The 17,121-nt window shown below is 46.4% G+C and overlaps 1 protein-coding gene across 1 annotated transcript in view; it reads right to left on the minus strand.

Annotated features, from left to right (window-relative positions):
• The window catches only part of RASSF4 (Ras association domain family member 4), a 568,816-nt gene extending 552,011 nt beyond the window's left edge, over positions 1-16,805 (minus strand). The window contains exon 1 of the mRNA XM_086921856.1: positions 16,580-16,805. The gene's annotated coding sequence lies outside the window, so the exon portion shown is untranslated. The remainder of the gene's footprint in view (positions 1-16,579) is intronic.
• Positions 16,806-17,121: the final 316 nt, after the last annotated feature.

The raw sequence follows: 17,121 nt of genomic DNA on the forward strand, positions 1-17,121 counted from the left end.
AAAGGAGATATCTACCCCACAACCGTGGGCTTCATGGCCTCCCAAAGAGTCGTGGCCCCCCGAACCGAACCCACGTTGTGAGTCAAATATTGATCAATGCCATCCTCCATCTGTTCCCTGTAGTCCTCCTTCTGGAGGTTCCAGGCCGAGTGGCGGCACCGGAACGGCCCATGAGCCCCTCCGGCCCGTATAGTGAGGGCCACAGGTGAATGATCAGAAAGACCCTGCAGGAGAATGTCTGCTGCCACCACCCTGCTATCAAAAGCCCGTGTGATAAATAAATAGTCAAGGCGGGAGAAGGAGCCATGAACTGCCGAAAGGTAGGTATAACCCTGTGCAGTACTGTGCAACCTGCGCCAGGGGCAGGGCCGGCTCTAGGCATGTGCAAGCTGTGCACCTGCACAGGGCCACTAAACCCCAGGGGCCACCACGCCAATATATATCCTTAATATATTAATCCTCTGAGGATGGATACATATTTGCGTGGTGGCCCCTGGCAGGGATTTGGCGGCCTCCGGCTCTGTTCCACTTCTAAACACCCTGACCCTCTCCCCTCTTTACTGGCCTGCGCGCTCCGCCCCGCCCGGACCCCCTCTTCCGGGCCCCCTTCCTATGCTCCTTGCCCAGGGCCACCATGAGCCTAGAGCCGGCCCTGCCAGGGGTCAGGTGCCGGACCTCCAATGGATCTTCCTACCTCCAGCGATCCCTGTCCATATCCATAACAGCATTCCAGTTGCCTTCAACAATCGCTAGGCATTCAGGCATATCTGCCCACAGGGTCATTACCTTTTCGGCCAACCCCAAGGAAAAGGGCAGGGGCATAAACGCTCCCTAAAACTAAGTTATCCCCACCCACCGTGCCCTGTATAAACAGATATCTGCCTTGTATATCCCCCCCCCATGTCTTGATATGCGTGTATGCAACTCTGTGATGTATTAAGATGTCAACCCCCGGGACCCCCTCACGAACCCAGAGTGGAAGACCTGGGCAAATCCGTTGAATCGTTGAAAGCACAACGCCTTAGTCCCCATAAGGTGTGTCTCCGCCAGCAACAAAACGTCGGCATGGGCATGCTTGGCCTACTTCAGAATAGCTCCTCGTTTAATCTTGTCATGAGCACCCCTGACTTTCCAGCTAAGGACCCGGAGGTGCCCAAGGGCCTCCTGGGCACTATCAGACATTCCTATCCTGTACCGGACCTATACCGGTCAATGGCAGTGTCAGTAATCCCAATTAATCAAAAAGGGACTAGCTTGGAATGAGGTTTGTATGATATTATATTATAATCATCATGGTGACTCAGTATTGTTTTGTCAAATGGTGGTGGCACCTGCTGGGTGTCTTTTGAAAGCCCTCACCCACCAACCTAGTTGGTGGCATGCTTCATCATCGGGCCCACCCAGTGACACCTAGCTTGTCCCGGGTGTGCTACGACGCCTGATTACAGCGGAGCAGGTATGTCACTGTGTGTGCGGTGAAGGGTGTTAAGTAAGTGAGTTTAAAACGGCTTGGCGGGGGTCCCAGCACCCAAAGGGTAAGGACACTTTATTAGATGGGCCTCCGCCAGCGGTTAAAAATAAGGCTGTGGGACGTTAGAGGCGAGTTACGACCTCCTACGTCCTTTGATGTGTCAACATGTTTCAGCCAGTGCCTTATCAGTAATCTGGCTTTCTTCAGGACAGATAAACGTGTGTGTAATTAAAATTAGGGGTTGTGTAGTGCAGGCTATGTGTCTACACGCCCTAAAGTGTATCTAACTGTGAGAGGGGGGATTCCCTTCTCAAGATCACGCTAGTTTTAGGTTGATTTAGCTTCAAGGTTATTGAAGTGGCAAAGGGTTGACCAGGATTTCTGGTCAGCGCCGGCGTGGGACCTGTTGTGCCTCCTTCGCAGAACCGGGCTAATTTTAATTACACACACTTTTATCTGTCCTGAAGAAAGCCAGATTACTGATAAGGCACTGGCTGAAACATGTTGACACATCAAAGGACGTAGGAGGTCGTAACTCGCCTCTAACGTCCCACAGCCTTATTTTTAACCGCTGGCGGAGGCCCATCTAATAAAGTGTCCTTACCCTTTGGGTGCTGGGACCCCCGCCAAGCCGTTTAAACTCACTTACTTAACACCCTTCACCGCACACACAGTGACATACCTGCTCCGCTGTAATCAGGCGTCGTAGCACACCCGGGACACGCTAGGTGTCACTGGGTGGGCCCGATTAAGCATGCCACCAACTAGGTTGGTGGGTGAGGGCTTTCAAAAGACACCCAGCAGGTGCCACCACCATTTGACAAAACAATACTGAGTCACCATGATGATTATAATATAATATCATACAAACCTCATTCCAAGCTAGTCCCTTTTTGATTAATTGACATATAAACCGGGGATCTGGACTAGCTATCTGGTCCTCTCTCTCCCTCTTGATACACGCACAGTGTCAGTAATCCTCCATACAGTTTACTAGATTCAAGAACCCCAGTGGACAGTGCAACAACCCAACAAAACCTTCCCCTCAAATATAACCCAACAAATCCCCCCTCCCCCTCCCTCAAGAACAGTGAAGTACCAGTCGTGGCAGGCAGAGCAGGCTGAACCCAACAAGAGGTCCCACCCTTCACCCGCCCATCCGTCGGCCCGGGTTGGTCCCACCCCTCACCGGCCCATCCGCCGGCCCGGGTTGGGCCGGAGGACAACCCATTGTCCGCCGGCACTCTCTCTTTCTGGTAATTGTGTTTTAGTGTGACATTAAATCTTATACGCGTTTTCAAGATTTCAAAAAAGGAAATTAACAATTTAGTGCATAGGTATTCATCTGAGGTGCGAGAGTGGACGTGCCATTTCTTTTACCAACTAACAACGTTCATTCAACCAAAGCCATGTGACCTCGGCAGGTAGCGCAGTGCATTTAATGTCACCAAGGGGCAGTTGTGACTGGTTTGAACATGTCATGCAGTTGAAGCGCAGGATGTGTTGTATCTGGGTTTACTTTATGTACTTAGAGGTTTATGCTATGCAGTCATGCGAAACGTCAAGACTAGTGAGCTTGTGTTACTTTTGGTACGTTGATATCCAGTTTATAATTAGGGCTCCCTGTTTTTAGGTATTTTTTTAACATTTCCATCTGTATTTATTCATATTTACTTTTTTCCCATCTGGTCAGTATTTTCCATATTTATTTTGTGTTGACTAATTAAATGAAGTTGTAATATGGTATATTTCCATATTTATTTAGCTTATAAATATGTGCTTATACTTTGATGCCCGTTGTATATTAGGAAACTAAGGAGCCAAAAACAAACATAACAATATACTCACAGGTAAATATGGAAGATATACTACAAATGGATGTTGACCTTCAGTTATTTAGTTAAACCTCATCCCATTTTTAACTCCCCATGCCATCTATCTGCACAGCTGTTCTTCTGGAATTGATGAAAGACAGTATGGAAAGGCACTCAAAAGAAGCCCAATTTTCTGTATTTTTCCATTTAAAAAAATAAATGTAAATAGGAAGTACATTGTATTTATCTGTAAAAATCAGTAAAAACGGGACACTAGGAGCCCCATTTTTTATTTACTTTGTTCGGACATGGAATGGGAAGTCGTGTTTAAGTAGCTGGTCGGTTAACTGAGGTGCTTCTGACATACCCCTGTTGCAGCAGGAGCCTCCTGTTGGTGCCTAGTATAACTTGATTTGAGTGTCAATGAAGAAGCACACAACAAGAAGGGAAGTGGAAGGGCACTCAAAGCTGTTGCTCTGTCAGTTCCCAGAAGAAGCCTTCCTACTCTGAAGATCCCATGGTAGTTCTTGCCTAAGGTACAACTGCAGATCCTTTTAATGCTCCATAGTCAAGAACACAACTCCTGTGCTCATGACCTGAGACGTGACAGCCACTCCTTCTGCAAGCTGGAGCACAGTGGTGAAAGGTAACCTCAAGGATGATAGGATTGTTGACGAGGTACCAGGACCAATAGAAGTTGCCCTGGCTGGATGCAATCTTGCATGCTAACAGAAGACTAGCAGCTGGCGGAAGGATGAAGACCAGTCTGTAAGGGGAAGGGGAGTGATCCTGGGGGCGAGGATCATGGATTAGGATGCATGATGACAGACAGAGCCTCAACATGCACTCACAGAAATCCTCCATTAGGACAGGGTATTCTCGGAAGAGAAGGGGGTCTTCAGGTATCACACGATTGTATAGACTCTGGTTCACCTGTTGGGAGACTCCACCTGAAGAGAAAATAACCGATTAGGTTATGGGATTGATCTTTACAGTGTTTACCCAGTGCCTAATTTGTAAACAAGGAAACTGGTGGTGCTCAAGATTTTTCTAACAAGGCTGCCGCCATCCACATCCATTTCTGTGTGGTCTACTGCTTGCATGGCTGAGCTGGGCTAATCATTCGGTCACCGGCATTTCCATGATGGGCTTCAAGCTTGGGGGCAGCTTTCGGAGCAGGGAGGCTGTTGTGAGCTAATCACATCCATGCCATTACCCGCCTTCTACTATGAGGACTAGCTTGAAAACCTTTTCCTGGTCTGATTTTGGTTTCCAGTCTGGCTTTGTGCTTGGACTTACAAAGACCCTGAGGGTCCAGTTGTAAGGGGCCCATTATATTTGTACTTGCTGTGCATTTGTGGAATGTCGTCCAGTGATGTGGTCATCTGCATCTTTCATTCTTCTACCAGCTGTACATTGTCATTTCACACTGCGGAACTTGTATGCTCTGGTCTCTAGTTTTAACTTCTCTTTTCTACATACCTCTTCCTTCTTTGTACCGAATTGCTCTGCCATATTTCTAGGTCTACCACACATCTTTTCATGGTATCCTTTACCATAATTTCTCTCACATGTACGCCCCTCTCCTCTAGGCCTTGTGTCTCTGCCCATTCCCATTTCCTACCCTCTTCCGCTCTCCTTCACACCAACTAGATCCTCTCAACTTGCCAAATCTTATTTCCTCTCCCTTCCAGTCCCATTCCCTTTATTCTAAAGCATATTATCTACCACCAGCTTCTGTGATAGCAAGTTGTGGGAGATTAGAACATCCCTAAGGTCAACAAAAAGTACTGCGCATAGAACAGATTTCACGGACCCACTTGGCCATACAGGCTGGACTATTGTCAAAATTTGTTCAAAACGTCAAAATAAAAATGAGGAACACCAAACAAAAGTAAAATGTGGCTGAAGAAAAGACTACCCATGAGGGGCCATGGAAAACCACTTATAAAGTAGTTAAAAGAAACATGCACTAGCATCACTGACATATCAATATGGGCCATATGTATCGAGTTAAATTGCGTTCGCAAATGCTGAAATGCAGTGTTTGCGATCTCAATTTAGCTTTGTGCTATGTAGGCAAGTTTAAACCTACTAGCAAAATAAGGAATCGCAAACATTGTGATTGCTTAATTTCCGCAAGAATTTATAGAATTGCAATTTGCGATTCTCTAAAAATGCTAGAAGGCATCGCAAATTGCGATATTGCCTTAAGGAATCGCAAATTACCATCAACTTCAAGTTAGTGGTAATATGCGATTTCCTTTAAAAAAAAGCACTTTTTTGATTTTTTCAAAGTGGCATGTGGCGCACATACATGCCCCTAGACACACATGCACATTTCAGGGGTGCAACAGGGTGTCCTTTTAGGACCTTTGCAACCTTGAAATTGCATTCTCAATTTGCGATTCTCTAATTGGTAATCACAAATTGAGAATGCCTTCCCATTCATCCCTATGGACCTCCTAGCCAATAGGAATGAATGGGGAGGTATTCCTTATTTGCGAAACGTAATTTGCGATTACAAATAAGAAATATGTAGGATTCGCAATTTTTTTAGCAAATCCTACATATTGCATTTTGCAATTCTCAAATAGCGATTCTCTAAAAATCGCTATTTGAGAATCTCAAATGTATCCTTTGGTACATATGCCCCTTTGTCTTTGGGTGTAGACCATCCATGGACCTACCTTTTTTAACCTCTTCTTACTCCCATCTTTCCATCAACCCTCCTTCGGACCTATGCAGATATCCAGACCCTCCATGAAACATCACAAAAAACATTAACAACAAAGAAAAGCGGGCAGTGTAGGAATACCCTGACCCCCTAGGATTGATGGTGAGGTCCCAAAGGTACCCTGGTGGGGGTTAACATTTTTTTTTTCCAATTTTAGTGCAAAATTGTGGGTGGATCCATGTATTCACAGCAAAAGTGAAGAAGGTGGTCTCCTGTGCTTGTTTTTAATTAAGACCCATCCCGGAGGCCTGCCTGCTTTATTAAATTAAAGGAAGGGGTGCATGTGCCCCCATGGGTATTTTTTTATTTAATGTCCCAGTGACCACTATTTCCCTGGGGCTTATGTTTGATCATATGGGGCCTTGCCGACTTTCCAGGGCCCCAGGGACCACCACCTCCCTGGGGCTTTAATTATAAAAATGGTGTGAGGCACATGGACCCCCGAGCCCAGAGACCACCACCTCCTGAGGCGAAATAGAAAGAAATCGGGGGCCTCGTGGATATCCACCATGCCCTACGGACCACCAACTTCCCAGGGCTATATAGTCAGCAATGGGGGGCCTCGTGGACCAATCCCCCCAGGGCCCACCCCCTCCCAGGACCAAAATAAATATTTTTATGTGTGAGTGGGGGCGTGCTGCTTTCTCTGGAGCAGTATATGGCTCGGGGACCGCCTCCTCCTGGGGCTGACCAGCGATCAACAAAGATTGGGGGTGCGTGTGGCCCCCCCTCCAGGAGCCATATATGGCCATGGGGACCGCCACTCCCCAGGGCCGGCTCCTGCAATGTTCTGGGGTGCCCTTCCCCAGGACATAGCTGTTTGTTCTGACTTGGTAGGGGCTTTCACTGCTCCCGTCAAGGGGGAGCAAACACAAACTCCACTCCTAGCAAGTGAGAGCTGTAAAACCGCTCGCACTTGCTAAGAACAGAGTTTTTGTCTGCTTCCCTGCCAGCTGTGAAGCGGGCAATGAAACAGGCGAAAGGATTGCTCTCACAGACCGGGAGCTGCATGTTTAGCAGCTCCCTGTGTGTAAGAACAATGGTGGCTCCCGCCAGAGGCAGGGTGCCAGCAGGGAGTTTGGGCGCATTCAGGCTCCCCTCATCCAACCATCGCAACTGTGTGCTCTCGGTGGGCTCCAAGGCACGCAGCATTTGAAGGCTGGGCCCTGGGGATTGGGTCAGTAGGGCTGAAATTGGCCAAGTGAGGAGGTCTGAATGGCCTGGGGTGGGTGACTGCGCGGCCCCCTTCCCTCATTGAATATTGGATAAAGACCAGGGCCACTGGAATTATGCAATTGTGCGACTGCAGTGATTTTTGCATAGTTATATATTTGCCACATAATTCGCTGTCTGCCGCATAATCTTCATATTTTAACAAAACAAATGTGGTTTCTAGCTCAAATGGTTAAGAAAAAGTTACTATACATGCAATTAAATGTTAAACTTGGCATCTTTTGGCGTGTTTATACTGTCTTTTTGCTTTCTGTCCTCCTGTTTTAGATGGTATGCTGGACTTCGTTTTTGTTGGTTTAGTGTGTCTGCGCACTTTCTCACTGCTATTCAGTGTTAAAGTGCAAGTGATCCTACTGTAAATTGTATTATGATTGGCATATTTTATTTACTGGTAAGTCCCCATTACAGTGCACAGTGTGTGCCCGGGCTGTAAGTCAGATGATACTAGTGGACCTGAGGCACTGATTGTGCCACACACACAAGTAGCCTTTCAAAGGTGTCTCAGAACTGCCACTGCAGGCAGTGTCTGTGCATAGTCTTAACTGTCATGTCTATCTGGCAAGTGCACCCATTTGCCTACGCCAACACTGGAGTTGTCTTGTAACATTTTACAAGTGTAACTTTCAGTTGGGAACAGCTAGAGACTTGGAGTTTAGGCTCTCTAAACTCAGAAGTTCAGAACACACCTTTTAGTAAAGGTGGGTTTTAAATTATGTGAACATGCCACTTTTAGGAAGTGGGCATTTTCTTACTTAACCATCCTGAGTGGCTTTGCCCGTTTGTGGATTCACCGTCTGGTTTTAGACTGACAGGGGCTGGTGTATGCATTAACTCCAGACACACGCACAAAGGGAGCAGAGGTGTGTCCTGCATATGCTAATGAGTCATCCTGGCCTATAGTGGTGGAAGGAGTTGTCAATAGCACCTGAATAGGCTGTCTTCCACAATGCAGTCTCTACCTTCGTACGGTAAGCTGGACCAGGGCGGACATAACTGTTTCTTACTGAGCCAAGTGACTTTCTGCCAAAAGACTTCAAAAGGGAAAAGTCGTATAAATACTAGGGCCCTGAACCCAGCACTTTAGAAGTTGTTTGGACTAAAGGACCTGCCAGGAAGAAGAGCTGGAAGAGCTGCCAGGAGGTGTACTACCCCTTTGCTGTCTGTTGTTTTGTTGGGTTGGCCTGCAGTTGCTGCTTCCGTCGTGGGCAGTGAAAGGGCTGGACTGAATTTCTACAAGGCATTGCCCGAGTTTCTCCAAAGGCTTGAAATAAAGCTTGCCTTCTGTTGGAAGTCTCAGGAGCATCAAAGACTTCAAGTTCATCTGCCAACAGCACTAGGAAGTGCATGTTTTGTGGTGGAACAGAAGAAAAACCACTTTGCAGCTGTCACCAATGATGCTGCTGGCTCCTTGACCTGAAGGCACCATAGAGAGCATTGCCCCACTTCGCATTGCAAACCTGGTCTCACCGACATCGTCGTCCAATGCCATTACTGAGCCGCTGCTTGCACCATGAACTGCGGACACCGTACTTCGCATTGCCTCACATTGCCACCCTTGTATCACTGACGCCGCCACTCCACACTGACATGGATGCGCTCTGTGCACCTTGACCTGTGGACACCACTTGTGAGGTAAAGGAAGCATCGCCCCGTACCACACTACAACCCCCAGTCCACCGATGCTGGTTCTAATCAACTCCTGCCTTATCAACTGATGCTATTGGTTGCACCACGACCTGGGAGCACTGCACGAAGCATCGCCCCGCTACGCATCACAGCCTTGGGTCAATCAACAACAGCACTTCAGCAATGATGACGATCCTGCTGCACTGTGACCTGTGGACACCGCAAGTCGCATCACCCCACTTAACACCGCAGCCCTGGTCTCACCGACAACACCGGATGCAGTCACCAAGCTGCTGCCTACACCATGACTTGTGGGTACCACATGTTGCATCGTCCCACTTCGCATCGCAGCTCCAATGACATCCACGCCAGAGCGCCAGACTTCAACTTCACAGAGTACGATCTGCAATGCGTGTGAATTCAAGGGCCCGACGACTCCGGCATCCGACCTCTGGAACAGACGCCTGCTGTTTGGAGCTCATCGCAAGGTCCACAACACCCTGCATTTCCAAGGTGCTGTTTGCGGATCTTGCCGACACAGTAGCTGGCCCACGACCTTGTGGTCAGACTGAACTGTTGCATTGGTTTGTTCACGATGCCATGATTGTGGATGGAGCTAATGACTTCAAGTACTGTCTTAAGTTTATTCCAGAAAAATTCATAACTTTATTACTGTATGTTGAATTTGTATTGTTTTGGTCTTGTTTTACAAAGATTAATATTGTCTATTTTTCTAAAACTGGTGTGGTGTCCTTTTATAGTGTTTTCACTGTATTTCTATGCGTTATGTGCAAATGCTTCACACATTGCTTCAGAGATAAGACTGACTGCTCATGTCAAGCTACCAAAGGAGTGAGCAGGGGACATTTTAGACATGCAACTCCCTTATCCTGACTAGAAAGAAAGATGCCTACTTGGACGAGGTGCATACTTCTGCCAACTAGAGACTAACACTGACTAGTTACATTTTTGTTGCTTATTGCTATATTTGTGTTTTAAACTGGTACTAATGAAGTGCACCCAATGCACAATATTGTCAAGTTTGAAAATGAAAAAAATAATGAAGTAATACTATTACAAAATGTGCTGCATTATGGTGCATGATTTGCCTTTTCTTGCCACATGATTTAATCTACAGTGCAGCTTAATTTGGCCCTCCACTGCCGCATAATTCAAGTGGCCCTGATAAAGACGCACAAGGACAATCCCCTTGCCAAAACACACACAAGGTCACTGGTGACAGTTCCTCTTGCTCCATTAAGCAGGTGTAATGCAAAATACGCACTGGCCATTTACCCAAGAAGGTAACACTTAGTAATTAACCAGTAGAAAGTACTCCACTTGGTTAGATATTTTGTGCAAAACTGTAAACTTTTTTTAGATAAAGGGGCAGGTGTAGTTGTGCTGTGGCCCAGCTACTGACACACCCACACAGACACCCAGACCCCCACTCACACACAGATGCTCACACACCGCAGACCCATTCACACACCCAGTCACAGACCTACTGAGACACTCTTACATGCACTAACAGACCCACTCAGACACTCATGCACCTACTTACAGACCCACTCATACTCTCTCACAACCACTCACAGACCTATTCAGACACTCATGCACAAACTCACAGACTGAGTCACACACACATAGAGGCACTTGCAAAACCACTCAGACACTGTCACACACACTCACTCACAGACCCACTCAGACACTAATCCACCCAGTGAGACACTTATGCAGACACTCTCAGGCCCGCTCAGACACTCACACACCGATTGAGACACTCATGCATTCACTCACACACACACCCACTGAGACAGTTATGCACTCACTCACACACCCACTGAGACAGTCATGCACTCACTGACAAAGGTTACAGTTAGGAAATAAACTTTAAAAATTAGAAAAAGAAATCAAGCATTAAGGGAACCCTCAAAGAAATTAAGGGTGTTTTCCCCATGTGGGAAATGTAAAGCTTGTACTAGCAGTAAGAGAACATGGTCTTATGAAATACCAGGTTTAAAAAAACGTAAAAACAAACAAATTCCTTACCTGCAACACCACCCATGCAGTTTATTGCCTGTTATGTACCTGTGGACTCAGGTATACAGGAAGCACGATTCACCCAACCAAAGTTCAGATACTGGAACACATACGTGCTATGGTAAAAAAAAAATTGCTGCATACCCAGTTGCCAGACATTTTGCTGATAAACACCAGAGCAATGGGGATCTGCTGCAATACTTTGGCATAGATTTCGTACCACCAAATGTAAGAGAGGGAGATAGGATTACCAAACTCCGGAGGTTAGAATCAAGATATATCATTGACCTCTAAACGAAAACTTCAAAAAGGGATGAATAGTGGGGAAAAGCTTGCAATACACCGAGAAAACTGAACATGGATGACTATGAACAATGTGGTATCTTTAGTTAATATTGATATAAAATGGCTACATTTATGAGGCAAGCTGGATAGTCATCACAAACAAGCATAACAAATTGTAAATATGTGCATGCAGATTTTTCTGTTTGATGAATTAAGTAATTACATTGGACAGGTACGCAATATAGGTTAAATGTTAAGCCGATACACGGCAGGATTGGACAACAAATGAATAAAGTTCTAAATGCGTATTTCAATGGACAGAGGCAGTAAAATCATTCAAGACAATAATTGTACCATATTACAGTGACGGTTGTGATTGCCACGGATGTCAGTCCTTAGTAGGCACCATTTAGTGTGATTTACTGTTTATAATAATGCCACGCCGATCCACGGCAAGATATTGATTATGAATTTAAATATGTATTTATGGCAAGGTTAAACATTATGATTTTATATAAAGGTTGGCATAAAGGTATACATGTAACATCGTTGGAACTATAAAGTGCGATTGTGTGTCTGTAATGTTGCAATGCTGATACACGGGTGGATAATGTATATGAATTTAAATTTGAATTTATGGCAAGGATGAACACAATGCTTTAAATGCAAATAACTGCCAGAATTAACTGGTGTATGAAGCTTTAAATGAAAATAAGTTATAAATATGTTGGACAGGACTCGTTTGTTCCAACCAGTGACTTATGGGGCTTAATGCAATAAAGGAACTGACCCCCCTCTCTCCCCAGGTGTTTGAATTATGAAGTACAGCAATAATCAGGGATCAGTGGGCCACTCAAGCCTCTGTGCCCCGGTGCCACTGTACCTGCTGCACCAATGGATGCACTACGCTGCTGTTTTCTCCATGAGCTGAACTAAGTTTCCCATTTAGTCTTATTTTCTGAAGCTTACATACACTGCTGCTACCCGACATGGGGAGGAAAGCTCACTCGAACTTGGGAACAGCTTTGCTCGCTGTAAATGTCAACCGATTGGCTTTGTCAATCTCTGCAATGCGGAAACAGGGTCCTGGAATTAAGGTTTGAGGGCAAATGAACCACTGCATTCCATGGTGTTTTCCCATCAGAAAGGAGCACAGAAAGACATTGTTTAGGGCGTTTTTTTTCTGGTTTCATAATTACTGTTTAGAGTATTACGTATTCCCTTGGAAAGCTGTGTGCGGTACTGTGCTTTTGCATATGAATATGTGGCGCCTCTTCAAAATGCACGGAACCTTTACATTTCAGGTTAGGACCCGGGCTCTCAGATTACATGGAGGAATAGCTCATCAAGTCCAGGTATTTTCCGTTGCATGATGGGAGAAATTGTAGTCCTGACGAACCCATACTACCAGAACTCCAGATCCCAGAATACGAAGAAAATGTCTGCATTGGATGAACTACACACTCATGGAAGTAAGAAACGCAGGGCTCTGGTGTCGCTCTGCGCCTCAAACCCCTCCCGGCCGGGGATCTGGCAAGGCCACCCCCTTGTCTGCTTTTCACCTATCGATCCTGTCTGTGTGTTCAGAGTCCTCGTAATTAAATCGCCTTTCAAAATTAGGTTCATTACTTGGAGGAAGGGGGGGTGGGGGGGAACAAGACATAGGTTAATAAAATGACATGAAATGTAAAATTAAATATGCCACAAACCGTAAAAAGGATTAAAAAAAATAAGAATTTAAAAAACGCAACTTGCGATGTGCCGCGTTTTAATGATGGTTTTAGGCCCCAAGACATCATAACGGGGCGAGAGGCGCAGCTCCTGCATAATGAGGCGCTCTAAACTCAAAGGGGGTGGGGGAGGGGCGGGAATCTGACAGGCCGGGACCTGCCAATGGAAGGTAGGAGAAGGAGGGGGCGGACGAGAGTCAGATCTGTCCAATTAATTGAGGTTAGCCCCACAGGGCCCGTTAAAGGCAGTATCTGCGCACGTGACAACCCCTGGAAAACACATTTCGACCCATTGTTCTAACCGCATTCACAGCTGTTTGGGATAAATTAAACGTACAGCTTTCGTGGGGTACTCTGTTCACCTCGCCACAGAGGGAATCAGATACCTCCCAGGGAGACTGCATCGTGTCTGTTTCTAAGTTATCAAGCCAGAGTCGAGATGTCATTATCTTGTCAGTGTCATCAGCCCTGTGCTGCCGACCCGCCACCGAAAGCAAGGTTTGTATTTAGTGCGATTCATTCATCATACGCTACAGTGATTGGGCTGCATAGGATGTTGTACGCAGAAAACCGGAAGCACCGTATTTATTCTAGGTAGAGATACAAATAACTCGATACTGTTGTGTAGCAGATGTGGACACTGTAATGGACTGCACTGATCGGGTGGAGACTGACCTTGGCACTGTTGTCGTCCTAAAAAAAAACATAACAGTGGCTTCTAAAGTTCAGTGCATGGTTAATGTTAGCACCGCACCACTGAAAAATATCTGATCTTAATAAGAAACGGGGATATAAATACCTTTTAAAATGAACCTACAGAAAAGAAACACTTCCTGTTTGTCTCCTTTACAATGTTTCACTGTTGTTTATTGTAATTATACTTCCATTTATATAGCGCTTCCTACCCCTGACCAGGCGTCGAAACGCATTTCGGCGAGTAGCGCGCTACTCCAGAGCCCCAAAAGGATTAGTGGTGAGTTAGTATAGGGAAATATGAAATTCATGTGAGTGGTGGACCTGTGAGTCTGTTATTTGGATTGAAAATGGATAGTGGAGTGATGGTTTTGCATTTATATAGCTCTTGGTATATATCACTAATTTATGGAAAGTTAGTGGATTTCATGTTTGCCCTCCGGGGAAGTGTGCAGAAGTTGTGGAAGTACCGATTCGGCGATTCTGGCTGGTAAGAACAACCATGCAGCCTGGTTGATAAGACAGGGCCGCTGGAATGGAGCATAACAACACAGATCCAATAATACAAGGCCCTTTTCTGATTGGTTATCCATGTTCCAGGGACTTTTCAGCTTTCCTCTTCCAGCAGTTGAGAGCCTTCTATTGGTCTTTCTTGTTGAAGGATGGCGGTGGGTGCCTGGGCGGTGCCCGTACTCTCAGGCCATTACTAAGGGTATGGGAATATTGTATACCGTGCAGAAACCCATTCAGAAATATCAGGCCAGTGTTCCTGCATCTGGAAATTTCAGCTGCGAAACAACTGGCCCATGGAACTGGCCCTTATACCCAAAGGTTTATACATAAGAGGAGCTCAGCCTTTTGTGAAGCTACACATGGAAAAAGACATACAGATGCAATGAAAGAAGCAAGGACTACATTTACCAGAGTGCTACGGGGCCTTCCCGAAAGAGAACACCTGTAAAAAGCTCTGTGCTGCATTACCCTAATACTACTACATCCTGTGTTTATAAGGAAATGTTTACGCCGACAAGGGGCAACCATGAGGCATTTATACGTAACATATTTCGGTCGCTAAATTTTGGGAGGGCTAGATTTGTAGGACATGCCAATACCACCACAGGCCACTTTAAGGTTTTCAGGAGTAGGGTTAGCAAATACAAGCAGGACATTGTAAATGGGAAAACAAAACCATGATGTAGTTTAGGTGGCATCAGCATTTCATTTGGAGATGGGAGAACCATTGAAAGCACGAGCCAGATATATGGCTCTGGCTCAGCTCGAGGTCCTCATGAAACCTCGAGCCAAAAACGAGCCAAGCCTTCGTGTGCTAAGTGGCTTCTGCCTCATACACTTGTCTCACTCGCTAAGCCCCCCCTACGCTCTATCTCCAGGGTGACTTGCATAACAGTAGACAAGGAAGCCTGTGTTAAGTTCCGGCTTCCCCGCATGAACAAATGTGTGAGCATAGGCACTTATGTCACTGTACTTCCTTTATCATCACAATCGAGAGCACCTAAAAACACACCTGTTTAAGATGACCACTGTACAAAATCCGCTCGTATTTGTCAATTACCTTTAATGTTGCTCCTTCTATAGAAACAACCTAAGCGACATGTACAGGACATATGACAGACTTTCCTTTTGGTTCACTAATAGCACCGTTGTCAGGCCAGGGGGCTGGTAGAGTATGAAAGTTTCCAAATTGATGCTTAGAAACCAACATTTCTGATAAATGCCACGCGATGAAGTAAAGCAAATTATTTAAATAAAGTAAACAGTTTTCAATATGTTAAAGAAATGCACTTTTAGAATGTTTGAGAGTCTCATTACATTTAAGTGACAATTTTGAAGCAAAAAACAAAAATTATGTCGAGGGCTCAGCTGTTATGGCGTTTAGAGAAGCCAGGCAGGCCGTAGCAGGACTCTCCCTCTTTATGACTCTCCCACCTCTGACTTCATTGTCAATGTCACCCCCAGAAACCAAGACAAAGGGCTGGAAGTACGCAAACCAACACCATGTGTAGCCTTGCAACTAAAACTGCAACATGAAAAAAAAAGTGGACACAAAATAACGTGAATGCACACGCATTTCAAAGTTCTGAATGGCAAAGACGATAACAGGCAAGAGAGAGTTTCACTCACACAGAGCTCTAAAGTGTTCCCTGATCCATAAGTAAGTATTTAATCCTTTCGGGATATTTATGGTGGACTATGGGGCGTGTAGTTGTTCTCTTTCTCCCATGATAAACTCAAAGCTACGAACAAGAGGATATACACATATTAAACTTGACTGGCATTGACTCAAGAGTTCTGCTAATATGCCGATTGCCCATGGTTGAAACGTGCCTTCTCCTCAGGACTTGTGACACCGACTCGCCTCACATATCGGTCGGAGAGGCCATCGGAACAGCCCCGTGTATTGGTCAGTTTCGTTCCCCTGAAACCCCTCTTGCCCAGTGAGAAGCGTCGTCTGCTCTCGTGAAAGGCTCGCGCAGAGTGGCGCCGCGAACTTACTAGAAACTTCAATTATTCTGAACTTGATTCGGTCAGGGTGAGTGGGGGTCGCCAAGGGAGAGTCAACACGAACCTGGGCAACTAAGCGTCGGAATGCACCCACTAGTCTCCACTGAAAGAGCTCTGTCCGAGCAGTGTGCAGATCTTGGAGAGGTCACCATCTGAGGCGGGGAGGGGGCGTCACTATCCGGACAGGGGGCTATCTGATGCTGGGCCAGATGCTGAAACAGCCACTCTCTGATGAAGGCGCAGTATCCGGAAGCGTGTTCCAGACTCGGGAGGAAGGGATGCCATGTCTCCCTGGGGGTGTGAAAGTGTGTACCCTTTCAGTAGTGTGCATGTTTGGGGGTGAGGGGCAGGTGTAATCGTACAGAAGGGCAGCTCGGTAGAGCATATCCGCAGGGGCGGTCTAAGGGTGCGCAACTCTCCTCACCTGTCTTTCCAGTCCCATCACCGTTTTCTCGCCTCCCCTTCAGGTGTCTCGCTGGTGCTTCTGCCCCTCCTCATCCAGTGTCTCTGAGCCTCCCAAGAGATCGCTTCTCTCTCGATGTCACTTCTTTCCTGTCTCCTCCCCCCCTCGTCCCTCTTTTCTCTCCCAGCTTCTCTTGTCTCCCGAGTCCCCGGACGCTGCCTTCCTCCCCTTTCCTCTCACTGACACCGGCTGTGACCGACACTCCGCCCGGCCTATCAGCGAGTCGGCTTTGATGCGGGCGGCCTCCGCAGTTTCCATGGCAACGAAAGCGAGTCGTGTGGGACCAGCTGTCTCCAGCGAAGCTGAACAATGTCAGCATCTCCGAGTACAGGTGGGGGAAGCCCCACTGGTGCAGGGTAACTGATACACGTAGGACAACATCGAGGAGGTATGAGCCACTTTCATCGTGTAACGCAGACGTAGAAACAAGGAAACGGGAACACAGAAAGATAAACTATTGAATAGAGAAATTGTTTTAAAGCGGGCATAGTCAGTGAGAACAG

Source organism: Lissotriton vulgaris, chromosome 5 (assembly GCF_964263255.1).
Source record: "Lissotriton vulgaris chromosome 5, aLisVul1.2, whole genome shotgun sequence".
In the NCBI taxonomy this organism is placed as follows: Eukaryota; Metazoa; Chordata; class Amphibia; order Caudata; family Salamandridae; genus Lissotriton; species Lissotriton vulgaris.